General features: G+C 40.0%; 1 protein-coding gene across 1 annotated transcript in view; it reads left to right on the top strand.

Moving 5' to 3' along the window:
• Positions 1-27,683, top strand: part of LOC124164982 (all trans-polyprenyl-diphosphate synthase PDSS1) — a 177,190-nt gene that overhangs the window by 82,762 nt on the left and 66,745 nt on the right. The window lies entirely within an intron of this gene.

Genomic DNA, 27,683 nt, shown 5'->3' with positions numbered 1-27,683 from the left:
CTTTGCGTGTAGTCTCACGATCTATATATATTGAATATGCTTTTTCTTAAAATATATCGAATCGTTATTACATACAGGATTTTCTATCCACGTACATAGTTGACCAGGAATTTTAGGGTTGATGATCGAAGACTGGAACAGGATTGCGAATTTTCAATACACGTGTCAGTGTACTTGATATTTCGATACGATAATGATAGGAAATATGCCAAAGCTATTTTTTTCAAATTGGAATATCTTGAGAATAACTATTTTTTAGTACCAAAGAAATTTGGGGAATCGTTACAATTTAGTATTTTACACAATGCATTATGGACATATGTTTTGCGAGTGGTACATCTTTATATATTTATCTAAGGAATCTGCGTTTCATTTTCAAGTTTCGCTTATCACAACGGTTTTCGACTTTAAGAGTTGAAAAATAACCACAAAATCATCACTGTCTTGAAATTTAAAAAAACTTATTCCAATTATATCTCAGTGCTAAACTTAGCCTATTCAAATAATGAACTATCCGTCAAATGAAATCATATTGAAAATAACAAATAATTTTAAAAGTAAACAATTAAGTGTCTTACCCTATCAAAAACCGGCAGGCAAATTTTTGAATATTTTTAACACTTATGGACACAATGCTCGACAACACGTGACACAACAATGTTCCCACCCTCCTAATTACCCGCTTGAAGAATTCAAGCACCCAATCGACTCGTTTTATTTATGATCGGAGCATCGGAGTTTTGGGTGATTGAAGTTCATGCAGTTTTATTTTCTTTGGTGGAATTTTCTTGAGATATCCTCTTTTTATTAAAAAAAAATGAATATTGCTTATTAAAATGTTCATTAGCTGATAATTTGCGTAAATATATTTCAGCTGCTTTATTTGTAAATCGCGAACGCATTTCTGAAAATGAACTACCTCTAAAATCGAGAAAATATTTTTTAACTGAAAATTTTATCTGCTTAGGTAAAACAAATGTTTGAAATTGAGGAGGGGTTGGTATGAGTGCTTAATTTTTCAATGGAGTTGGATGGGAGGAGTTTATGAGAGACGCTGAATAAGGTAACGTAGTTTGTGAGCGACCCATTATTGGACATGGTGAAATGGGGCAGTGAGGCGCGGATCCTACGGTGAAATGGGATGACTGCGTCGGATATGGTCCGCGGATCTCCGCCCGTGGTGTCTTTCTCTTCTCGTTTCCTTTTTTGATTTTTTTTTTGATAGCGTGATTAGCGCGCCTTAATGAGACCGGTTGGCGTTTGCTTTCTCTCTTTCTCTCCCCGAATCGTTTCGCCTTCTTCTCATTCCATATCATTTTTAGTGCGTGAATGATATCATGGCGTGAGGCCTTATTGAGGTTTCTATCATCGGGATGAATTTGTTCCCTATTCCAAATTTGCTCCGCATTTCAAAGGAAGTGCACGGGTCCTATAAATATTTTTTTCACGATTGAACTTTGAATGTGAATTTTTTCGTTTAATAAGGTTGTGCATTGAAAATGTTTAGCAGCCAGGTAGTGGAGAGAATGGGGCATCGGAGATTTTTACTTTTTTGGATAACGCTCACATGTAGGGAGCGTTTTCCAAAAAAGTAATAATCTCCGGCTATATTTACTTCACACCATCCGACATCGAAACTAACGCGTCATTACCAGGGGTATTGTCTTTGGGAGATAGTAGTCATGAGAATGATCCGTTAGCGTCGTAACTTATTTGGTATAAAATACGGTAGTACATATGGCGCGAGATAAAAATGTGCTTCACATATTTCTCTACTGTCTACCCGTGGATAGAAACGGGAAATTTGTAGTATTAGTATTTTTATGAGGAAAATTTGGCAGGCGTAAAAATCCTTTCCGTAACAAAAACTTTCGGCTGACTTTCGACTTTCAGTCGCTGAATTTTCATGAACCTTTTCCTTCGGTTAAAAGCGTAAAGTAACGATACTGAGACATTCTTTCTTTTTGTAGTATATGACTTCGTTTCTGTGGAGAAAATTAGACCAATTTAAGTTTGAAATTAACCTGCGATTTATGGGCTGCTTCTGAGAATATGCTTGATTGAATAAATACCTTGATTCCTTTCTCGGGATGAGCATAGTATATCTTTAGTATATTCTTGCTCGTCATGAGGTATGTAAGAGCTTCATTTTGCCTTTAAATTGGGTTAGTAAGCTTTGGGACCCTTAGGCACCATGAGAAAAAATCGCTAATGACGGACCTAAATTTCGCTAGTACCTCTGTTTCCTAAAGGGAGCTAAATTATGCGTGTATCCCTGGTGGTGAAATGACCTCATCCATAGGGAGACTTACAAATCTATTGCATCACATGAGCGAAAGAGGGCGTGCCATAGGGATGTCATAACACGGCATGAGGAACCTCTCCATCCTTCCCACGTACCATCACGACGTCCGCGTAAATCACTCGTAATCCCTTTAGGAAAAATTTCATTCTTTCGCGACCCCCTTCTCCGTTAAACTTTCCTAACCCAGCCGTCCCATTCATGCATCCTCCCCTCCCCTCAAGCACGCGCGTATTTGTTTCGGCGGGGCCTAATAATTATCGGCTCGAAGGCTAGCCGGCCGCGAATTGACGTGTCTGCATCGTTTTCGGAGGAAACCCAAAATTTTCCCCTTGTCCTCCTTTAGCGACGCGCCTCTGATGTTTAAACAATTTCGCCGTCTCTCTATTAACGCAAGGGATGAGCGTTACGACATATTTTTTTAAGGTCGGAGGCTAGCGCTAGGTCTCGGCGTTCTTAAAGTGCAGAAACTTCTCGTTATGATAAGTGAGGGGTAGACGTCCCGGCGGGAATGCTATGTAAACAAGAGGAGGTGATCATCGCCGTTTTGTTTCCTTCGTTTTGGAATAGCATCCAAGGCAAAAAGGGTGGTCCAGCGGGTTGTTTAAAGGATAGATCCGTTGCCCAATGGTCTTGGCCGTCTTTTCCTTTCTCCCAGAAATTTGAGCCATAATCGAACTTTCACTGGCCACTCGCGCATTCTACGGCTTCTACTTAGAAGGAAGAGGCGAGTCGAAGCTGAGAAACTCGACTGTAACGGGGTCAAAGCACTTGGGCTGTGGCAGCAAGTGCCCGTGTTGTGGAGTACACGGATTTGACGTGACATTCGAGTACTAATGTTGGCTTTCGGCTGAGAAAAAATGTAATAATTGTAATAATAATTTATTCTGTTTTTTAGTCAGCCAAATTCACTTTGCATGCTGTATTCAATATGCCATCATAAACTACCTTCTTCAAGATATAATTTATATGCATACGTCATGATATTTTTCGCATTTTTAAATATTATCTATTGAAAAGCCAATATTTTCTATGTAATTTCTTCTATTGTTTACACCAATACTATAAAATTTCATACCAAGTGCTTGGGCAGGTGCAAGATGGCTCTAGTAACCTATCTCTACCAAGGTCATAGTGACTAAATCGTATTATCGAGGGTAACCAGCGGATTTTAATATTTAGCTTAGCTACTGTTGAGCAGAATGGATAGCTTCATTTTAAGTATGGTGGGTGCACTTATATTTTCCTTCATATTTTATTTTATGAATCAGTTTTTCACTGTCGAAAAAAAATTAACGCCCGTGACAAACTAGAAGCGGAAGAATTGGAATCGCCGAAATGTCATGGTAATTTGTGATAAATCAACTTATCAGTTACTGAGATGTTCTGCTGAACCTATGTATCTGATTTAAAACTTTCAATTAACGTTTCTCTCGATTAGTACTCATCATTTTAATTAATCATCACGTTTGACTCGTCTACCAGCGATGAAATCATGTCTGTAAGGTGCATTCAAAATTTCCTGGTGGTTAATTGGTTCGAGGCAGATCGTAATGGCAGGAGATACTGTTCCCTTGCGCACATCTTACTCAGATATTCCGTAACAGACTATTACATATGGATGTTCGGTGCTTCGACACATCCCATCCTCCTCTGTAACTTTCTTTTATTTCACCTCAAACAAGTTTTCTTCGAAGGGCTCACTACTTCGGATGGGAACAAATGGGGCGTCCTGTGAACTAAAAAGTGAAATGAACTTCTTAAAAAATGAATTCATTAGATTACCTTCTAATGAGGGCGGTGGCGCTAATTGTTAGTCGTGTGCGCGATCTAACTGTGAGAATTTGAATCTGGGAGAAAACGAAGGAGCCAATCGTGGTCCCTACTACCGTCTAGGCGGCGGAGCCGGTATAATTTTTTTTCTACTCTCCCCCCTCCCTAACCCCGTCTCTCTCTCTCTCTCCTGACCATTTCTTCTTCCAAAATATGTTTTAAAACCGGTCCCAAATGGAAAGTTAAAAACTTCTCCGGCAGCGAAAGGTTGGGAACCTCTTCCTTGGAGGTTCACGCTTTTTTACGCCATAGATCCAATGGTTTTATATCCGATTTTCACTCTCACATCCCAATAGCATCATCAGAGGCACCCTGGGGGAGGTTTTGGGAGAGACTTGGAGGGGGACGTCCCAGGGGATTGCGTATTTTTGGAGGGGGGTGTGGAAAGGGGTAGGGTGGTGGGAATTTTGTGGAGAAGGAGTGGAGGGGGTAAGGTGGGTGGGGTCCCTCGTCAAATGTGTGCCAATAGCGGGAGGTGCGTGAGGGTAACGCTAACCGAACCGCGGACCACTATGGCTTTTCTATAGTATAGGTGTTATCAGGGCTCGCCGGCCAGCTCATTATATGGATTTTGTTAATAACCAGAGGGTATAGCTTCCCAGCCCGTGGCTTGCTAGAATAGTCTGTCAATCTCAAAATCGGTTTCAGAGGCTCGCCGCACAAGGGTGCATCTTGGTGTTTACTTTTTTTCGAATCATAATTAAGAAGATAAAAAATGAAATCTCTATTAGCCTGATTTTGGTATTTTGTCGGAAATAGTTTTCACTATACCTTTTTTAGAAATTTTTGGGGAGGATCCGGGATTCATCTCATCTTTAGACTCAAAACAAAAGCGTGAGTGAACAGTTCGGGTATTGGTTAGCCTTATCTCTCCTATATCTACTAACGTTTCCATGTACGCGTTTTTCTTCTCTTTGACGTTCCTAAAATAATCCGTAAATCGTAAGTCATTCTGGACCTTGCTTTGCCTTTCTTCCCATCCATTTATTCTTCAACGATTGTCCTCATCGGGCCAGTCATGTCTCTTGATGTGGCCAATCAAGATGCTCCGTCTTCTTCCTTGAGTATTTATAAAACTTATATTTTTCTTCCGCTCTCCGAAGAACTTCCTTATTGCTCACTCGAATGATCCATTTTAATCTTCAAAATTTTTCTATTTTATCGCATTTCAAATGCTTTTACTCTTGATTTCTCTGATACTGTCTGCACGATGTTGGAATGTTTCAACATAAATTTTTGGAATTTTAGCAATGTTTTAAAAGATCGATATTTAGCAAAATTGAATTGAGGTTTCATCGATTATGGATGACACTGTTTCGTCTACCTAACTCGCCCAGTTTCTCAGGTTAGTGTACTTAAATGTGAAATTTGACCTGATGTGGGTCGCCGAACCCTTAGGTCGAGTAAAATCGTGGATTCTCTGCTGGTCTACAACGCGCGTAAAAATGGTAAATCCAATAAATAATGTCGAAACGAGAAAATGATTATATTTGTGCGCGTCTTTCGGAACAATCCGAATTTTCCCCGCAATTGTCTGGGACGTATTTCTTTCACGCGGTCGTTGATGCGCATTTCTTTTGTTTGTTTTTTTTTTTACGTTTGCCACTCGTCATATTTCTGTTCAGCTTCCACCCCCACAAACTCTTTCATCCCCGCTGAACAGTGCAAAGGGACGAAACAATGCCTTCCCAACAAAACCCGGCTGTTATAAACGGCCGGCCTTCCGTTCCGCTCTTTCTCGGCGCGGCTGCACGCGGAAATAAAGGCCCATCGCGTGACTGCACACTCCCGCCTCCTCACTTGCCAAAGTAGGGCTTTTCGACCCTCAAGGACCGTTTTATAATGTCTGGTTCGTGTGTACTTGGAGATGACGCATAATCTGTCTTAACTTGGAGGTGGTCGAAACTTGTAGTCCCAGAGGTTTAGTTTTTCTCTTCCTCCTCGGGGAAAATATGTGCAAGAAGGATAATCTTTTGCCCCTTCCACTGTACCGTGGTTAACGCATCCTCCTTAGGATTTCCTCAACGTGACCCAATACCCTTCCAAAATTTCTCGTTTTTCTCCGACAGAGAAAATGTGAGAATCTTCCTTTAATACTTCCTGGAGGCGGATTTCACGGCTAGCCTCCCCCGCGCAGCAATTAATTTTGTAGCTGGGAGTACCTACCTACTCATCAATATTCAATTGCTGAGGTTCTGAGGATTCAGGATTTTGCGCTTTCGAATTACATTGAAAGAGCAAAATACGAATTAATGTTATCGTCCTGATTGGCTGATGATGATAATAGCGTTTGTTTTTGTCGTTCATTTCGACGAAATTTAAGGTACTGATATATAATTTAATTCTCTCTTAGAAGTAACAAGATTTTAATATATTACATTTTCCAGTGTCTCATTATCTAACATTTTCATTTTCCCATATTAATGCTAAAGTTGGGGTTTCCATAATGGCCGGTTTTTGTTTACTTAGCGCTCATGGGTGCATTTATTGTGAGGTGTCCACAACGCAAGCTTCTCATTGGTTGGAGGATGACATGAAATCCTATTAACTTACCAATTAATGTAAATTTAACCCGCGTAATCATCCCGTAGACGGTTATTTCGAGAAATATGGCTACAGCGAAATTATTTTGGAAATAAAGTTAAAGAAAGAACTCTTGAATGGATTTTTTATGGAAATAGGTTAGGAAGTGGTATGAATGTTCAAGAGTGAACTATAGATTCCTTAAATGTGATGGGAAATGGCGCAACACAGTAATATATTTTCCGAAAAACTTTCTTGAGTGCTTGGAGAGTACATCATTCTTATCTAGTAAGTTTATTAAGTTTATATCCTTTATTTAAGATACTCTTATTACGCAATCGCTGGGCACTGCAAGAGGTACACTGAAAGGCTTATTTCTTTTAGTGCATTCCATATATTACTACGGAGAAAAGCTCCGCCATTTTGTTATTTATCTATGGTTAATGATGAAACAAAATCTTTAAAAACCCTCCAAATGGAAGAAAATGAAGTGTTAATTAAGATGGTGTAACATTCTTGTCAATTATACTATTCATGAAACCACTGCACGAGGATAAAGTTGGCTATTTTCAGAAGAAATCAAAGGTGGTATCGAATCGAAGGTAGTTTTTCGCTAAATTTGTTCAAATTTGATCTCAAATATATTGTTAACGTGAAATCGCAGGAAAGAAATAATCTGGCAAGTTATGCACAATTTATTTAGAATGTGTATGCGAAGTTTCGACATCCTAGCTAAAAAAAAAAACGTATTTGAGGTTTTGGCCAGCTTTTTTTCGATTTTAGCCCACTGTGCAGTGGTTCAAATCTCGGACTCAAGTTGAGTTTGATTTAGAGGTGGCTTTTTAGAAAATAGCTCTACTCAAATCACTCGAGCTAGAATAAATGTTCTAAAATTTACAAAATAATGCATGTACCTGAGCTATTTTCATTCAGTCTCTTCCTCATTAAGAATTCGAATTACTGGAGTACCATGGCACGCCTGGAAGTATATACGAGAGATATTTCATCAGAAAATCATGATATGATGGTGGCGTATAACTTGGAATTAGGCAACTTAGTTCGAGATGGGACTCGAGCGAGGCCTCGTTATACCAACACGACAACCGAGTCGAGTTTCAGTCTGATAAGGACTTGAGTAACCTTCTGGAATACGGCCCTAAATGAGTTTTTCCCGAAATTTCCTGCCTGAGAAAATCGCACGTATGTCAGAGAACATTTTATTCGAAGAGTATAATAGTTTTGAGTTTATTTTTGAGTTCATCGAGGATATGAATGGAAGAATTCACCAAAAAATGGCTCATCGTTTGCGATCCCTTGAATATGTTACCTTTCAAATTATTTGACTGCTTCATTAATACATGGGCGCCCATGGTATCTGTCATGAGCTTTTGTGGACTGTTCTCCAAGGCTTACCTCACCCCTTTTCCCTACTCTTGCGTCCACCTTGGGCCCAGGCACGTGGGACGAAATATACACTTTAAGAAGATCCGGCCATCTTCGGAAGCCACCTGGTGGCTTGAGGCGGGCCGCACTTCTCGACTGGTTTTGGGTTCTCTCGCGATTGGAATTCCTAGCACACCTTGTGTTCCCGTGCGTTGGGGTGAGGCGAATGGTGAAACGGGGGAATCTCATTGGGATCAGCCGTTTCCGATCAGACGGAGAAATCAGGGAAAGTTATTTTTTTTTCTTTTCGTAAAATTCTCAGGTCTTAGTTCCCACCTAGTTGTAATTACGATCATGGATTTGGTTTCACCATGGATTTACTTCCGTAGATTTTCTTTGAAAACTTTGGGAGCATTAAAGGGGGATAGTTGTTTATGCGCGGTTTTAAAAAGTTTGCACTCAATAAAAAAAATAAAACAATTCCTCATGTTCCTACGATTTAAAATTGCTGTTTTATTTTAATGTTCTTTTCAAGATTTCCCATGATAATGAGTATCATGGCATTAAAAGTAGAATATAAGTTGTTGTTTTCTCTGCCTCCCTCCATCTTTGCCCTCTCCTGTGTATCTTTCCTTCAACCCTCACTTTTCTTCCTCTTATCACTTGAGAAAGATGGGCTGCGTCCTATACAACATTCGAAGTGACTATTACCCGTTAGTTCCCTCCTTTCATTTTTAGTTTATTTTTCCTATAAAAAAACCTATAAAGTGTTTCTGTGTGCCCATCCTAGGACAAGAAGAAGTTAACACTCCATAACTGGTATATTTAAGGTGTAGATACTGGTAAAAGTTTGTTAGGCCATTCTCATATTTACCCTTCTTATTTTTTTAATGCACTTTTTCGTGCTCACCGATACGAAAACGCTTCCTCAAAAATTGATTGAGTGCCCGCACCGGTGTAGTTTCCGATGAACTCATCTTCTAGAGATGGAAAGTGCTGATTTCACTGCATAATTTCGTCGGTGGAATCACTGTACCTTCGCTAAAAGATCATCCTTAAGATTTCCTAATTGTTACCTAATACATTCCCTTCCAAAATTTCTCGTTTTTCTCCGACAGATTATTTGTGAGAATATTCCTTTTTTTCTCCCTTGAGGCGGATTTCACGACTCGACTCCCCCGCGCTGCAATTAATTTTGCAGCTGGGATTTTCTTCTCATCCATATTCAATCAGCTGAGGCGCTGATATTCTCGCCAATGGTCCTTACAATGTAGTCGCAATGTTTCCGTACGGTGCGTTGTATCAGAGACATCGAGTTTGTATCAAAAAGTGTAAGGAGTCGGAAAAACCGTGAATAAAGCCAAAGAATGCTATTCAATTCTTAACCTTGCATTTTTGCTTTCAAGGTAGCGCGGGGAAGGCTGTATGATATTGAAGCTTTTGAGACGCTACTTGAATGCTGTCGCGAATGTATTTGCATACCAAATAACCGGGGACATACTGAAGTGAGGAAGTAGGAGTGAGTGGAATCTAAATTTTGAGAAGTTTATTATTTTTACTGTACAGCATTTTTCAGCCTGTAGACCACACTTTTTCAATCCCGTAGACCACACTTCCTCAAATGTGGATGTCTGATGTCTTAGATTATTATCGCGATGGAAGTGCATGTCCTTGGTCAATTTATGAGTATATATCGAAATCCTCACGCAGGGCTTATGTTTTCTAATCTTTGTCAGTGTTTGCGGCTGTTCTACTCATCCTCGCACCACCTTATTTGCAAGGATCTCGACAAACTATCACGCCGGCGGATAAATAGCTCTTTGGATTCTTACTTGGCCGCATCTTTGGGAAGCACAAACGTTTCGAAGGTTAACTTTTATGTAGTCTTCATGGTGAAGAACGCACACTCAATCGATGCGGATGTAGCCTTCGAAACCTCACCACTTACGTACGGCATGAACCTATGAAACTACCTTCAAGAACCTCTTTCAGGAACACTAGCTGTATACTTGAATGTTTCATTGAAAATGTAAACGCTTCCTTGTACGCTTCAAAATATTTATTTTGACATGTACTGAGGAAGTGCTTATAAGGAAAAACTAAATTGATCAATGAGCTTCCATCAGATCAGAATTTCGTGAAATTTCGTGAATTTCCATGGAATAAGATTTCACTTTCGCATCATTTTTTCATGTGTTAATGTTTGGGTCTCTCCATTTGCAGAGGTTCTTCATGAATCGGAGGATAGAAATATCTGTATAAAAAATGATTTGACTTCACTTCGGGACATTTCATGTTGCAGAGTTAATGGACAAATTAATATAAATTAATAATAATATTAGTTATTTCCTGCTATTTTGACTTCGCGGGAATTTTTACCAGTAATCATTCAAAAACCTTTCACCAAAAGCTCTGTTTCATCTTCTTATGGATTCGCCTAGCGTTTATACTGAGGACATACGGACTGTATACATGAGGGCCAGCAGAACATGGCAGTTATTTCTCAAGAACATCATGGGACCTCTAATTGTGGCACACTATGCTCTGTGCAATTAAAATAGGTAGTTGAAATTCTTTGCTATAAAATCTTGAGTTTTGATAGATTGCAGGTATCAGTAGCGCAACTATGGTGGGGATGAGGGGATACATCCCCCCTTAAAGCCTCAGAAATAAAAAAAATCAAACTATTGTATAGTTTTGACAATTAAAGACTGCATCTGCTTAGAGTTAAATTTCAAGAACCAAAATGATTTAAAATGTATTTCCATTTTCCAGGCATGTCATTTTTCAAAAATTTTCCAGAGAGCCCCGTTGCCCAATCCAGGCCCCTTCATCCCCCCAAAGCATATTCCTAGTTACGTCACTGGCAGGTATTATTATTATATGTCGCCAAAAGAATAAATGAATTATTAAGTTAATATTTCAAATACACCCTTTGAGAGAACAATTATAAATATTTATCTATCACTCATTTAGATGTGTACACGAGTAAATGTGCGGTCAGTATCTAGGATGAAACGGTATTTTATAGTATTTGGTGGAGGCGACCGACAGCTAAGGTCATTTGCGCCAAGAGGGAAGGATGGAGGGAAACCCGGCATCGGCATTAGGCTGCTCTTGAAGAAAGGCGCCAAGGGGACGACGCGACGGCTTAACGTCCCATCCGACGGACGGAGTGCTGCACTTGAAGTGCCTTCCACGAGGCAGTCAAGCAGGGATCGGGCAGCATCAGAAAAATCTCTGCTACCGCCGCGCCGGGATTTGAGGATGGAATGTCTGGGAAAGAGGAGATGGGGTTGGGACGGATGTAATTTTTCGTCTCTCGGTTAATGTGCTGCTTTGCTGCGACTCTCCTTGGGGACTTGGACGCTCGGGGCCACGCCTCCCTTGACCTGGCCTCCCAGGATCACTCTCTCTGGCCCTACCGGATGATTGATTGATTGGCGGGGGGTCACCCTCTCCCCCACCCCTTAGGGTTGGGCAATAGGCGGCACATGTTCTGCTTTCCAATTGTGGGAGTGTTTAGTCCGGTGTCTCCATCAAAGCCCTCTCCTTTTCATTTTCCCCTAGACCACTCTCTTTCTCTGCTGACAACTCCGCCTTCCCTTAGTCACCCACATGTTTTTTTCTATTTCATTCACGTATACCCCTTTTAAAATACCATATTTCAGCGATTTCGCACCATGCGTATGTTTTCCTCAGAGTTATTTACTGCGACCCAAATATTGTAATGGGGTTTGTACGTGTAGGATAATCTGCGTCGCTGCTAATACAGCCGGGAAAGATGGTCTCGCTCGTAGATTTCAGTCATTTCGTTTCTTTATTTGGCGTGGAAGCCGATTCGTGATTGTCGTGAAAGCTGAATCCCTCGGAGCACCTTCATCGTGGGAACGGTTTTTTTCGTGAAATTTCGTATTGTATTGGACAATTTTATGATTCGTCTCCATAGATAATTTGCTATAATGAACTGAAGGGTTTTCACGCCTTTTTCATTGTTGTATGAAGTTATATTTTTGTTCAAGTTGACTCATATATCAATAAATTGCTACACCCGAGTTGGTGGTCTAAATTAGCACTTAGGAAAGGGATTTAATTATTGCTGCCATACTATTTTGGATATATAACATGAAGTGGACGGATTGGGGAGAGGAGCGACGAAGAGCTATACATGGTGGTCTAGGAGATTAAACTTCTAGATGAGATACGGAGGTGACAGAAGTTTGGATAGAGGGAGTACTGAGCGGGAAGGAAAAGGTAAAATTCGTGTCAAAGCGAGAAAGGGAAGAAAGAGAATTTCATTTGTTGAGAGAATGAAAGAGAGTAGGTCTTATTGTGATTTGAAGGGAGAGGCCCTTGTCAGGGTAAGCTGAAATAACTCGCAAATGCTTAGGAATCGTTGAAATCCGGAAAATGTTGGAGAGCCGATGAGATACAGTCAGCAGGATAATACAACCACTATCAGGAATTATCGTATCGTGTTTTTTTATTTAATAGGTTTGCTATAGCTATTAACTCCGATTTTTATTTATCGTAAGCATCAAAACGTTATCTCTCTTAGCTTTCTCTCTATTAACACATCTCAGATCTTCTTACCCTTTCGTACACGTACGTAAGAGTTTCGTGGAGAACCAGAACCTTACTGTCAACTGGCCGCATGTTTTCCATTCAGCTGAGGTACTGCCCTCTTGCCTCAGTATGACCTCCAAGGCCACATGGTCACACCTTGGACCAACTATCGTTGCGACCAGACGTGTGGACCCTTTCCTTCCCGGATGCCCCGAAGCGGATTTTCTTCTTTCGATTTTTAAATTTTAATTCTCTCTTTCACTCTCTTCGGTTTCCAGTTTTATTTTCCCCTCCCCCTCGTCTCCCTCCGTGAAAAGATGTATACGCATGTGTAGGCATACCCAGTGGGACCGCCGGAGAGACTTTCTCCAAGGCCCGAAAAATCACTGCGTTCTTTTCTTTTTCGCCCCCTCTAGACTGGACGAGGGAAGGGAGAGGGGGACTGACTCAACTCCCGCCCGTGTTGCGTGCCTTTTTTTTCTCTCTCTCTCGTGTTTTTTTGTGTGCGTGAGTGTGGTTGAGCGTGTGCGTGCGTGAATGCTCGGGATCCGTCGTCCGACGCAGGTTTCCCGCTCCGTTTGGAGATTCAATCTTTGTCTAAACCTCTCACTTGAGAGACTCTCCCACATCCCTCTCTCTCTCTCTCCATCCTACCTTGGCCGACTTGCCTTTCCTCTCCCTTTCCATTTCCTTCGAATTAATAACCCTTTCTCATCTCCCCCTCGTCTCGTCCCTTCTTCTCCAGCCATCTAAAATCACTGAATGGTTGAGGCCTTTACTTTGTAGAATTCCATTTTAATAAAAGCAACCGATTAAAAAAAATATATGATATGATATAATATAATACAATATAAGTTTATACCATTCATATGCGATTAAATTACAACAAAAACCCTTTAAGAATGGTGGAATATATGTATAAGTAGCCCTTGTGAAATCGTTTTGGGGCTACCATCATACACTGCTTATATATACAGGACTGGTGCTATCAATATATGACAAATAATTTTCTTTCGTTGAATTCAGTGATTTTTTTCTTATTGTTTGTTTTCAATCGTGGAATTCCAGTAATGTACATGCACACAATTCCAATACATATGGTAACTAACTTTCTTTCAGAAACGCATTGCAATCAGTGGCGCTGACTCCATGGGGCCTGAGGGGGGCCGAGCCCCCTCAAAAATTCGTTATGGGTGTGAGGAAAAAAATGTGCCAGGCTTGTCGATTTTCCCCGGAGTGTCCAGATATCGGGATTCGAGTTATTAGTGTTCTAATGTTGATCATATGACTCTTTTAAAATGCTTAAAAAACTTAAAACTCACTACTTATAAAATTTCCCGGGGCAAGAACCCCGGTTTGGGCCCCCCCAATATTTTTTGTTAGTCGGCGTCTCTGATATCAATTACATACTTACGTACAATATATCTTGTATTGAGAAAATTTTATTCCACATTTCTTAGCAAGACCTCTACCTCCTAATATCGCATAAGGTATTTTTTAACAGCGGATGTAAATACCCATCTTTTCTCCTTCTTTGCCACATAGATTGTCAACATACTGAATAATTTTTGCCCCAAATGATGATTTATTTTATAACATTTGATTTTGGCGTGACTTGTTGGATCAGAGAGTTAACAAGGAAAACTAATATCGAGGGCTATTGCTTCATTCTCGAGACGAACACCACATAAACACCATAAGGTTTGTGGACTGTGCTGGTTTTTTTCCTACCATGACAATTCCATTTTAAGTAGGTACGGAAAATAAAAAACATTGCTTCCTACAAATTTACTTTTACTGTTGACTTGTTTCGATACGATGTATCGTTTACAGATAATGAGTCTTGAAGATGATACAGTATATCGAAAATAGTCCAAATTAAAAGTTAATTTGTCGGTAGCAAAGTTTTCCCAACTCACCTTAAATAACTTTTTCAACTCCTTCCCTCCACTGATGAGATATCTTTCAAAGAACTTGGTTACCGAGAATGAAGGAATCCCATTAAAGGAAGGGATATTGCATTTTGTTTCATGAATGGTGAAAAGCAGTAGTGAAGAGGTAGACTCGGTCCATGGTGCTCAAACTCCCTCCGAAATGAAGAAAATAAAGAAGACACTAAGTACCTTAGCCTGATTGATTCCAATCAAACACGTCGAAGGCATGCCAGTGGCATGCTGTGATACTCCGTCTTAATGATAGAAGGAATCATTTATTTTACATGTAAAATATTATATTATATACTTGTTTAAAATTACTCTAACCTTACATTGATCGTGTCCTCCCCATTGATGTAATTTGTATTTGTATTTGATGAAAATAGCTTTCAATATTGATGGTAAATAGTTAATTTGAAATAATAGAGTCAATTTAGTCTCTAATTTACCTTTTGAAACTTGAAATTAACCTGCTTGCGAAAAAATTCCCAATTCGCCTATAACCATATTTTTATTTAAGTTTCAACTTAATTATCTCTGGTAGCTTTCAGAATTAAAATCAGGTATTTATAAATAAGCATTTAGGGGACCAGACCTCCCAACGATAAAATATTTTTTTTCTTAAAAATCACCTTTTGGCCATTCTCGTCGGCTTTCGTTGACTATCGCGGTGGATGGAGAATTCGTGAATAGCAATTGTAATTACTTCATTGATGTCACCTTGCCGATTCTTCATATTTCTTTCTCTGCGTAAAATTCAAGGAGAGCCGTTGAGGAAGGCCGTATTCTCAACCGCGTGGTCCGTTGAAGTGAACCTTCTGAATTACACGCCGCTCGCGCGGGCTCGGAGCATTCAACGCTTGAATGGAGAAGTCTCTGACGCGGCGGCATTCGTCCTTAAAACTTTTTTGTTAAGTCCCCTCTCTAAGTTTCCGACGACAGGCGTGACTTATGGGCCCCGAAGGCATCTACCTCCGTCATATCCACGCGTCAAAATTTCCCTCGGAAGCCGGCCTCCGCTTCACACAAAAGAGCCCCATTACCCTCCCTCGCGTTTGGTGTTCTACATGCATATCATCATTTGCTCGCGTTCCCTCGTGAATGATGGGCGTGTGAAGGATGTGTCTGTTGGGTGTGAACGACGCCACTGGGCCGATAAGGAGACAGTCGTGAGCACGCTCCCGGAATGCGGATGGCGGCTCGCCATTGTTTAGGGCCGCAGGTGATCGGATTCACGCTAGCACGGCGTCGCGTTTTTGTATCTGACAGCTCTTTTGTTTTAGAGTGATGAGGGTGGTCGTATTTTTCATTCTTATCCCTCATTCTTCTTCCCCTGAGGCTATCGTCCGTGACCCTGCTCTTGAGATAAGTGCGTGAGAACTTTTGACTTTTCGCAATCTAGAGTGACATTTTGTTTACCAGGGAAGAAGATGTACTTCCGGTTTGCAACCCTAATTAATCGGCTGAAATAGAACGAAGTATGTGGATATTGGTTATTCTAGCCACCACTCGTCTGTTTGTAATGACCATAAATATCGCAAAGCTCGTTATTTCAAATAATTTAAATCGCTCATTATTATTAATGGCTTAGTATTAGTTACGCTAAGTGGTCCCACAGTTCGAAATGCGCTGCTCGATATTCGCAAGTCATCATACGCAAAGCATGGTAACTACGAGAGCATTAGCTCTATTTCACAGGTAATTTCCGTGATGCAGTGAAAGAGGAGTAACACGGGTTAGTAATGGCTTCGGACTCTTTGAATCGCTATTGCTGAATCGCTATTGTGGAAAGGTGGGAAGCAATGAATGACAAAAACGCTTTACAAGTTTATGAGACATGTTCCTTCTTAATATTTTTAGACTAGTGAAATTTTAGTCTTGAACCATGGACTCCTTATTCGGGAGCCTGATTGGAGAGTAAGCTCTGCATGAAATGTTTGTTTCAGTCAAATATTTACTTGGATAAAAACATATTGTAGAACTATATTACTCACTATGAAGCATATTTCTGTCTCATACATAAATGGTGTTATTTATGGCCTATAATGCATTCCGTCTGATTATCTCTAACACCTCGACTCGACTACCTAAAGAGGGCTTCAGAATCAACGACGTCGTAGAGGGTCATTTGCATTCAGCTCAAAGGGATTTGCCGAGCAGAAGATGAAAGGAGAAAGCTAAGAGGTGGAGACTTGTTGGTGCATTGCCCAGTCGTAATTAGATGCACAAAGAGTCTCTTAATGACTTTTTCACCTCACATAACTGAGAAAATTTCAGTTACGTTATTTGAATGTGAGCTCTGAATTAAGCTCAGGAATTCCAAGGATACCTCTGTGTTTATTTTGAATTCCATCTCTTCTTTCACATTGTGTTTGCATCAACCTAGGAAATGATATTAGTGGATCTGCTTACTGACGAACATTACCGATTGAGAAGAAGGAATTCTTTCAGTCGGACGTGAATCAGAAGGAATTTTGCCAAGGAGGAGGATTTAAAAGGAAAATTGATGTCAGCTCCCGACTATTTTCATGCGAATCAGACCTCTGAAGAAATCTTTTTATAAATGATTTTAATCAATCTATTCTGGTGCTTCCGTATTGAAATTGATGTATGAGCGTTGGTTAATGTTTATAAATCTTTTATTTGGAATTTTTCGAGGTTGTGAGCGCAAAAATAGGTTAACTGTGCCTAAATTACACGATAACTAGAAATTCAATGACCCGAAGAGGTGAAGTTAACTTTATGTAAAGAATAGGTGATACTTTAAATGTGCGTTGTCAGTTTTCGTTGTTAAGTCCTTTATATGTCGACCTATTGATTAATATACATTAAATATAAACCCTAAATCACATCCGTTTATTCGTATATTTAATTCTAAGATGCTAGCGAGAAAAACAGTGGAGTTTTCCTTAAGTAGCTGAATTTTATAACATTAATTGGGGGCAATTGGAATTAGAATATACTATCTCCGCCACGTGAGAAATTTTAGACATACCCCATTAGGTTTTAACATCCAGATGGTTGAGGAAATGATGGAGGTTTGATATCGAGAAAATATTATTGATATGTTCTTCCACCTTTGTTCCGCTACCCCCACTTTAAGAGGGTTCCGCCATTATCCTTTTGGTTCTGAAATTGGGCTCGGAAGAAAAGAACACAACCCTTCCCCTGCCTGTGGACTGTGGAAGGGCTGCCCACGCACTCGCGTCGGAAATCACTAATTGGTGAAAACAGTCACGTTTCCGGCAAGTAGTAAGCGAAGAATCAAAATTCATGCTGTCCTGGATTTTTTTTCGCCTTTGTTGTGCTCGGCGGTCGCTGTCCCAGTGCGCGTATGCGGCGATGTCTTTCCATAGCAAGCACTTGCTAGTCGTGCACGTGGTAAGAATATGCGCGTAATTGCGAATGATTGCGACTGCAAATAGGTAATTAATCTACGAATGATATCCAGCTTGCCTGAGAAATTTATGGGGGCTATATTGAATTTTCTGGCCTTTTGTTTAACAATAATGTCTCGATTGAGTTTCTTTGCCCCAGTTTATCTTAGCTGGGTCATAGATGACGAATCGGAAAATCCAATGGATCTTGAGTTTGGTCTGATATTCCCTTTCACTGAAGTCCCATGTACAACTTTGTTATTTTTTTTAATGCTCAAATCTTTCTATCGGTCACGAATGGCCACACGAAAGAAAAGGTTGTTTATTATTTGGGTTAAAAGTACAAGCTGGTATTGTTTGTATTCTCGCTGGAAAATGGTAGGTGTGGGGGAATACCTCTTGATGATCATCACTATCTCTTGTTTTATACTGTTTTTACGACTTTGCTGTGTCCAAAAGTGTTGAAATCAGTCACGAAAAAAATCATAAGACGTAATCACACCTAACGGGCAGTTTTTAGCACCGGGTTAAATTCCCGGCTATGCCCAATGATTTTTTTCACGGCGGAATTCATCCTTGGTATAGGTTTGCACCCGCGCGCGTGACTGTTTACTCATTCACTCGTTCATGCAGTGCTTTCCAAAGGTAAAAGTTAATTATGGTCCAACAGGAACCCTATCTTAAAGAATCAATTTAAGCTTTTTGGAATCAAATTTCATAATAATTACTATTTGTTGAGATAATTTTTGCGGTTCATTTGTTGGAAAAATTAAAGTTTTATTCGTAACATGCTCGTGGCTCCACAGTGAATTAAATTACTTTTAGTAACAATACTCAAACACAAAAAACACGAAGCCATAGTCAAAAGAGAAATTAATAGATAGTTGTTTATCGCTAAAATATACGTGGAAACTAGTCCAAAGGATGAACATAATAATCTTTGTGATGCTTTATTTCCTTTTTATTTCTCATTTGCCCACAATTTTGTTTCATTCATACTCCTGAACCCGGGATTTGTAAATGGTCGCTACCTTCATAGGGACTGGTAGAGTAGTGGAAACACTGATTTTTTTTTATGAATGAGGACAGTGCTCGGCGCATGAGTCATCGGTCACTCCTTGAGAACACGTGCGATGCCGTAAACCTGCGGTGTGGAGCATGAATTGCGTGAGAAAAATAAATATATATTTCGCGCACTAGTCCCTCAGGCCCCTCATCAACAGCTATGGAGAGCTTCAGAGAGAGGTTCCTGATCGCGCGGTGGGCGGCTACCTATTAGGCAACTTAACAATGGGCGCGGTCATTCCGCCATCTGAGGTAGGCGACTTCCTAGTATTCGAAAACCTCCATCGTTAGATTTTTCTTTCGATAATACCATTACTATAATTGAAAACTTATATAGGGAATTAGAATGCTTGGTATCAAACGTTAGAAGCCGAATCTCTTCTATTGCAGATAGTAATTTATTGCTGTTACTACTGTGCTTTTTAGAATTGATTCATATAGTGTGCTGTTTTTCATAATTATTTTTTCTTTTTTCTCCTACAATTAGATGCAGAAATGTGTTGAAAGATTGGTTCTTACTGTTTTAATGTTGATGCTTTTATCCTATTAAATCGGTGTTCAAAAATACTTAATATTAATTGTTTCTCGACTTCTATTAATGTTGTTAGATATTTTAAAAATATTATTAATTATTGCCGTAGTTTTCTAGCTGATACTAATCTTCTCATTGCGAGCCGTTCCAAAGGAAGGAATTTGATTCGTTAGTTCAATGACAATTCTGAACTATTAACGGCATGATTTGTCAAGATAATAGTAGGTTTTTTAAAAGTGGGACAGTGAAAGAACTGCTTTTTCCATCGCGAAGAGAACCTCATAGTTAACATGATCGCGATCTGTTCGCCTAAGACAAAGTTCGCGGTAAGGATGCCGATATTATTGAGGGAATTAAAAGACAAATGATCGGTCATTTGAACTTTGAACTGTTTCTGCGATTTCTAACGGGGAACATTTTAGCTCCTCTTTTTGCGGCACGTCGGAAGGAGGGTGAGCCGACCCAGTGTTGTGGAAAGAATAACATGGTCACGTTTCCTAGGGGCAGTTGGCGAGGAATCAGCCGTTGACCCTATCGCCTGTATTGTGCGCTCGTTCGCGATTGTTCGCATTCCATCTTCGCGCATCAATCTCAGTGGATGGTCTATGGTTTCTCCGTCATCTCTCTTAACCGTCCGGAGTTAGACGTCTTCCCTCCCAGGTTTTACTAAAACCCAGCTGCCGTGCTTGCACGAATTTTGCAATCGGATGATGTAACCTACGTCTAATGGACCTTTCCATCCGCGGCGTCGAGAAACATCGGAATCGAGAGAATGTATGCGGTAGGGGGATGAGTACATTCAAATGTCGAGATTCTCCCTCAATAATATTAAGCGCTGTGAAAGTGTTGACTCAATCCCTGGCGGCTGTTTTACGATCAGCGTTGAGAAAAGCCGAATGTCTATGATATCGGTCGGGAATGTAAAATACTATATTCGTGACACATACTGTGTAGCATGAAAGATTTAAATCTATGATTCACATTGTCAGTCCGTAATTATTTCTAGTAAGTAATAACAACCACTGTGTTACTGGATGTCAGTAGCATTGACGGTTATATTTAGGCATTTATTTGCTTATACATTACCATGCTCAGTTGATTAACATTTTCAATGAATTTTCCGTGTAGGATTAAAATTTATCTCATTTTTATGTTGATTACGAGGCCCATACTCATACAAATATGCAATTAATGTGCATTCCTGCGTGCTGTGGACTTTCCCTCTATTTCTGATGATGTTTCCTTTCCTTCTCCGTCCCATCGGGTGTAATTGCTCCATTAGTGAATGTCAATGCGAAAGTGATTCTACCGCCTCGAATATTCATTCTTATTGCATAATCAGTGGCTTTGGTCCCTCCGCAAAGCTTGCTGCACATCAATGCCATTGATATTTTCTCCGGTTAGGACATTGCGCAGCTATATTCGTTGTGGACCCCAGAGCTATACCCTCATTTCCCCCGCCGTGAAGACATTCCTATCAGTTTATTTAAAATAGTATCCAATTTAACGCTGTGAAATTCCTTGCGGAGGGTGCCGGCTTGAAATTTTCTCTTTGATTAATTGAAAATTTGACTTGTTAAAGTTTTATTTCTAGACGCTTCGCTGTTCTTTTACGAAACTTCGACGAAGAATTTCCGAGGTTTCGAAATTGAGGTGCCGCTTGCATAAAATTGTGGTTATTCACTTCTATATATGTTCAATTGTAGAAGTTGCCGTTTTCGGTTTTTATTTGTCACTTATTGATTTCATTGATGGACTTTCTACGTTTATTGGTCACCTATAACGAATAAAAATAACGAGGAGAGCTGTAACACACAAATCATTATGTCAGTTTCCCAACGGTTCCAAAGAGTAAGAATGTATAATTAAGTAGTTTAAAATTTATCCCCTTTAATCCTCAAAGTATGCTCGCTATGGAGGCAAGAACGGGTTATTATTTATTTGCTTTTATTCCGTTTATGGAGTTATTCTTCGGCATCTTCCGCTCAGACTAATGACGAAGACAGGAATTCTCATTTGATGTAATCGTGAGTGTCATTCCACTGATGTTGATCGCCTTTATCTGGTGAAAGTAAACACGCTGATTGCATTTAAGATTCGATTTTCTCCATGGATTGCGATGTGCATGACAAAAAGTTTCCGGTTTCCGTCCTCCTCCGTCTTCGCTTTTCCTTGAGGTCAGGTAGCTGAGGCTAGACGCTGGCCAATTTTTCGCTTGGAACTCTTCCATAGGAAACCCATCGATGGGAAACCAAACTACATAGTCTCCTTTGTATTTTAAAACGTGAGAAATAGTTGTGATTTTGTGAAGTTTCAACTCCTCCTTGCTATTCATAATCTTAATTGGCGTTTTTCCGCCACGTGTCAAGCTAATTGGATGCTTGCTCCTCAATTTCTTCAATCATCGTTCAGAATGGATCAAAGTTTGACTTTGTTATGATAGCTCGCGTGCCTTCTGTGTAGGGTGTTTCACAAATCTCAGAAAGCAATTATTGGAGCAAATTATTTCGACTAAGTTTTTCGGGGAGTGAGATATCATATTGGCAGGCTGGGTAGCATGTTTTGACCTTTCCTTCAAAACTTAGCGATAAAACTAATTGTGAATAGCGGATTCTTACCTTTTTTGGCATACATACCTATCGACACTCATCTCTTCAAATAATGTAGTAATCGTTGATTGGAAACACTTGTATTGCGATGCGCGATGTAATTTCTTGGGAAATTCTTCCGTTTGAGGCTTACCCTCCTAAGTAGACGACAAGCATACAAAAATCATTACAGCTGTAACCTCTAGAATATTGATTTTTGTCGCTATTGTTATTATAAATATTACGACGCTGAAGTCTTCAAGATAAATTCGTTTGATGCACCCCTCAATTCCACTAATTCATGACTTGATTTTGATGAATTATGAGCGGACGCTCTTGACTAATTTAAATTAGTTAAGAGCGACCGCCTCTATGTGGTCAAAGTTCGGGCTTTGCTCTCCGGCTGCGGCGCTATTGGCACGATTTGGACTGCTTGTGGCATCATATGCTCAGCAGTCCATACTACCTTGTCCGGGATAGTCCTCAAATTTCCACAGAGAAGAATGATGCCTCGGTGGCTTAACTTGCTGAAGTACTCCACCGGAAATCGGGGGGATCCAGGTTCGAATCCTGGTCACGGTGAATTATTTTTTCTCTGTGGATTTTTCGCACAAGAGGTGATCTGTTAGATGTTCCATGTAAACTTGCCTTTAGTGGCAGAATTGTTTAAAGATATATTTTCCTCAAGCGACCTACTCCTTCAAATATTAGCTCAGAATATCTTATACGCGTTACGTAATTTGGAGTGTGGGCACTCCGTTCGATAGCGTGAATGTGCCATTGCGGCAGCAGGTGGTTTGGGGCGTGATCCACCTCCTCTGCGCACTCTCGGCTCTTATTCCATTGATCTCGGGGTGCTCGGCCTCCCTCCTGGAAATCCACCGCCTTCAACCCCTTGCCAAGGTCGACCGGCGACCCAAAACCCACCTCCTCCCACCACACTCTTCCATTGACGGAGTCTCCTTCTCCCCAACATATACACTTCTTACCAGTTCGTGAAAGGGGTGGGATTGGTGAGCAAGCAAAGCAACTAGCACCCCCTCGTGGTCGTAATCACAGTGCGCGATGATTTATTTCCGAGTGAATGCGATTCCATCTGGGGAACTGGTAAATCTGTTTCACATGGAGCATAAAATTGCAAATCGTCAAAGGCTATCTTTTCGGAAATAATTTTATCTTAATTCATGTTTCTATATAATATTTATAATAGATTATTATGCAGTTTACTATGCTGTGAAATATGGATTTTTTTACTTTAATACTTATATCATTGATTCGTAAGTTGAGTATCTTAACTCTGCTGACGTTTTCATTACTTTGGAAACATTTCTTTAAAATCTCTTTCCAATATATTTGTTTAAGGCGGCCTAACTTAGTAGAAAATAAATCTGCTTACTGTGGCATTGTCATTATTGCCACAATGATGTTGAAATGGCAGATACTGTCGGAGTGTGCGGAAATAATATACGAACGTCTACTTACAAGAGAAAATTTTCTGCATAAAAAAACTTTAGATATATACAATAAAAGTAGGGAAAAATATTCTACATAAAAATTTTTCTCATTATTATCATAGGTTTAAAAAATAAGTGATTCGTGCGTGTATTTTCTTGGCCGGTTATGATTTTACATCTGCTAAATATATCGTACCAAGTGGTGATGGTGAGATGAAGTTACGTATAGGAGCACTCAGACCGAAGAGTGGTTTGAAAAAAAAGTCTTGTCTCAGTTCCTTTTGTCAAAATAATTGGGTCAACTGATGCTTGAGGCGGCGGGTTTAACCCCGGAGGCCGGAACTACTTGAGTGCTGCCGTGTCCAAAAAATGGTAATCGTCGCGGAGCACAGAACCCCTGAGGGCGGAGCGCAAACACCCGGAAGAACTGGCGCGGAGGGCGGCCGGGTAAATTATCCAGCGAATTTAAGTCGGGCCTGTAAACCATGCTCTTTTTTTCTCGATCGTGAGAGATAGAATGAGACCCAAAAAAAGCAATTCGGTTGCTGGTGGTAGTGGGAGAGAGATATCCTCAAATTTTTGTGCTCTTGATTGATCGTTCTATTTGCGAACAAAACTGGTTTCGGAGGCGGAATCTCAGCCGCCGGAGTCTGTAAGAGTGAGTAGCATAAGAATTTCGCGGGTGTTTGAACACTCCGATACCCGTATTGGATCTCAGGCTGGATGTAATGTAAGAGGAGATTAAGAGGAGGTCGAAAAAAATTGCGACCCTTCAAAAAAGTTGTTTGTAACTCGTCAAATTGGCTGTCGTAATTGCTTTGTAGCGATGGCCATAAATAGCGGGACGAACACCTCGGAATCTCGACGGAAAGTAAAAGTGGGCGATTTTTCTCACGAGCAATTCTCATGTAACGGTGTTTCAATTTTTCGTGCACTACAATATATTGAGGCACTGTAGTGTGGGTACATTAAGATTCTGAAGCTTTTTTTTTTGGTTCATGATATTTTAACTATAGTCATGTTTAGTCCGTGGGCCACAAGTTCATCTAATAATAGCCAATTATGTCAATTTAATATTTTTATTACGGAAATGTTGATGTCAAGTTATCAGCGATTCATCTACAATACCCTAATCGCTTCCCAGTTATTAATGCCTTAATCGTGTGTATTGTGAACTCTGCATAAAGTTTGTTTTCACACTGTTTTCATATCTGAAAGGTTACATATCACTAATTTTAATATCAATGATTTCATGTCTCCTCACCTCTTGTTAATTGTATAGTTGTCATTTTCTCGTTTTTAGGAGCAGAATATCTGTATTGTGATGATTATCTTATTAATTTGGTTAATTGGTCTTGGGCCATAAATTTGGTGCATTTTTATACTCCACTCTTGAATTAGCTCATTGCAGTGAGCTTATAAAATTAACGACGTGGCAGCTTACTTAAGGCTTATTAGCCCTGGTTTCAATCATTAAAATATCCGTTTACGCTTGAATAAAATTTTATTGGCCATTTAATTAAGATTCAATTTGTAAAAATGTGAAAATATATTAATTTTGAATTGAGTGGAATGCTTTGGAGCAGGCAATTTCTGAAATCAGCATCCGGGTTCATTTAATGTTACCATGGTAGGGTCTTCGCAGTCAAACTCGTGTCACCTTGCTTGTGCTTCTTTTATTATCGCAAATATTGGTAAACCATACGTGCTATCGCAAATTTTACTCAACTTTGGAGACGTAGCAAAAGTTTAACCCTTCCTTCTTGAGGACCTCGACTCCATTCCTGACTGCAGATAGAACTCTTCGGGATTATTACCAAGAGTATTTAGGTGACTGCATTTCTCGTACTTAAAAAACACATATCTGTTGAGTATTTATCTCTCTTCTTTGAATTCGACTCGTGGAAGCGCTATGCTCTCTATCCTCGAATAATAATCCTTTTGTTGTCCAACCGTTACCAGTTCTGAATGACCTAAATTTCCTTATTAATTGGCCTCCTCACCTAATTTCTGTTTCTGTCTCCCGTATGACATGCCACTACCTCTGAGCATTTATTGGTATACCCAATTAGACAGACTTGCGGCTAGATTTAATCATCTCTCGGAATTGGTGGCGCGTGACGACAATTCTGGGGCTTTGCTCGTCTGACTTCCGCTGTTCTAAATTCATTATCCCCCATTCGTGGCAGGCACGCGCCGCCGCCACCCAGACGGTTTCGGCCAAGACCACTGGAGCGCCCAAAATCAGGAAGGAACAGCTTCCGATTGGATCGCGATACTTTCGCTCGACCGACCGAAGCGTTTTTCTGATTTCATCGTGGAGGCAGACGCGGGTCGTCGGATGGACATCGGATCAGACACTTTTGTCTGGATCGCACCGATTAATTGCCGAGGAAAGTTATTTTCTCCACTAGTTTTGTCCATCTCTCGCATTCCTACTCCCTCCGGCCGCCTAATGTCTGGCGATGATGGGGGCAACATTCCAAATATCAGCAGCCCGCGACTATCATGCCATCGAAGAAAGTTGGCAGTTCTAGCGGAAATGTTTCTTCGAAATTTGTGGAACCATCCAGAAAAGGTTAAGCTTGGCCGGCAGGGAGTCCTCTATTAGGGTCAGCGGAGTTCAGGCTGGTCAATACGGAAGGGTTCAAGTTAGTTTGGAATGGCTTACATTGGTTCGAAACTAGGTCCTGACGATGGTGGCCACAGAAATATTTTTCGTTGTCGTAATTCCCTCTCGCGGATAATTGGAAAAGATAACTGACCGAAAAAATTAATATATAATGTAAGAAGACTATTATGTCTTACGTTGAGACCCAACGCTCTTCATTTTAATTTCCTTTTTTTGGAGATAATAGTTTATTTCATAGTTCACTTTTCACCCCATCATATTTCGTAAAAAAAATGCTTTTAGGAAAAAATTGCTTTCGTACGCCTTATGCTATCTACATATCATTTATTAATTGAATAATGCGTTCCACCTCAACTACACCGTGAAAATTGGGTTGTCGGGATTATTTTTTAAGGTAATAATGACTGAGATGGTTCATGAAACGTTGATAACCTAGTAACCTGTTCAGTGACGTCATGGCAAAATTAGCAGTTCCGGAATGCACTTTCCATAACTTTTTTAGAAGTTAAATATCACTTAGTGTTTTTTATTACAAGTTATTATTTACATATTTTTTGTTACGAATTTATATATTAGAAATTTTGTGGCAACAAAATTGATTTTATTTGACTATTATGTCCTATTTTGACCAATTCCGGAACGGCGTTCCGGCGCGTTCCGGCAACATGACACCACTGAACCTGTCCCAAAACCAGCGCATCTGACATTTCTTACTGGGACAAATTAGCATTCTACAATTAGCTGTGGGAAACCTCGAATTCCATTTTTTATTTCGAATCCAAGATACGAAACAAAAAAATGGAATGGATAGATTTCTCGTGAATGAGATACACATAAAAGACAAAAATCACGAAGTGTAACGCGGTTTGATTTATTTTATTCTTAAGGTGAATTGATTTCATGCAATCTTTTAACAGTAGATTTTTAAATCGAGATTGAAGTCAGACTCTTTGGCACAGGAATATGAGCATATTCTTTCCGCATACTTGTTAGGTGAATTAAATTTTCTCTCGAATATTTGGTGGCTCAAGTAGTTTTCAAACTATAATATGGTCAATATTTGGTAGTGAAGCGTTTAAAATCTACGAAATTCAGGTACTGAAACCATTTAAATTACTCATATGACCTAGCGACACCAAAATTGTGCTGTGTTTAGGGATGCTCATTGCACGCTCTATTTTTCTAGGTTTATTATGCCCCCTCCAAATTTTCGTGCTGATTCCTTCTTGGTCGTCATGTAGAAATCTGTCACTCGCTCTACATATTCCTGATTCGAATTTTCTAATAAAATCTTAAATATTTTTCGAACAAAGGTCTGCTTCACTCGTGAAATTCAGGCGCTTGCTGCGCAAGATCGCGCTTTAATACAATGTTGTTCTCAAGGGGACTGCATAGAGGAGGCCCAATTGCATCCCATAAAGGATGATTTCTGTTGCCACTTCGGTCGCATTGTAATCGGCATTCAAAAACGTCCGCGGCGCGGTGATGAGTGCA

The sequence above is a fragment of the Ischnura elegans genome, chromosome 1, assembly GCF_921293095.1.
Source record: "Ischnura elegans chromosome 1, ioIscEleg1.1, whole genome shotgun sequence".
Lineage (NCBI taxonomy): Eukaryota > Metazoa > Arthropoda > Insecta > Odonata > Coenagrionidae > Ischnura > Ischnura elegans.
The sequence above is the reverse complement of the archived record's forward strand: the minus strand, read 5'-3'. Positions and strand labels throughout refer to the sequence as shown.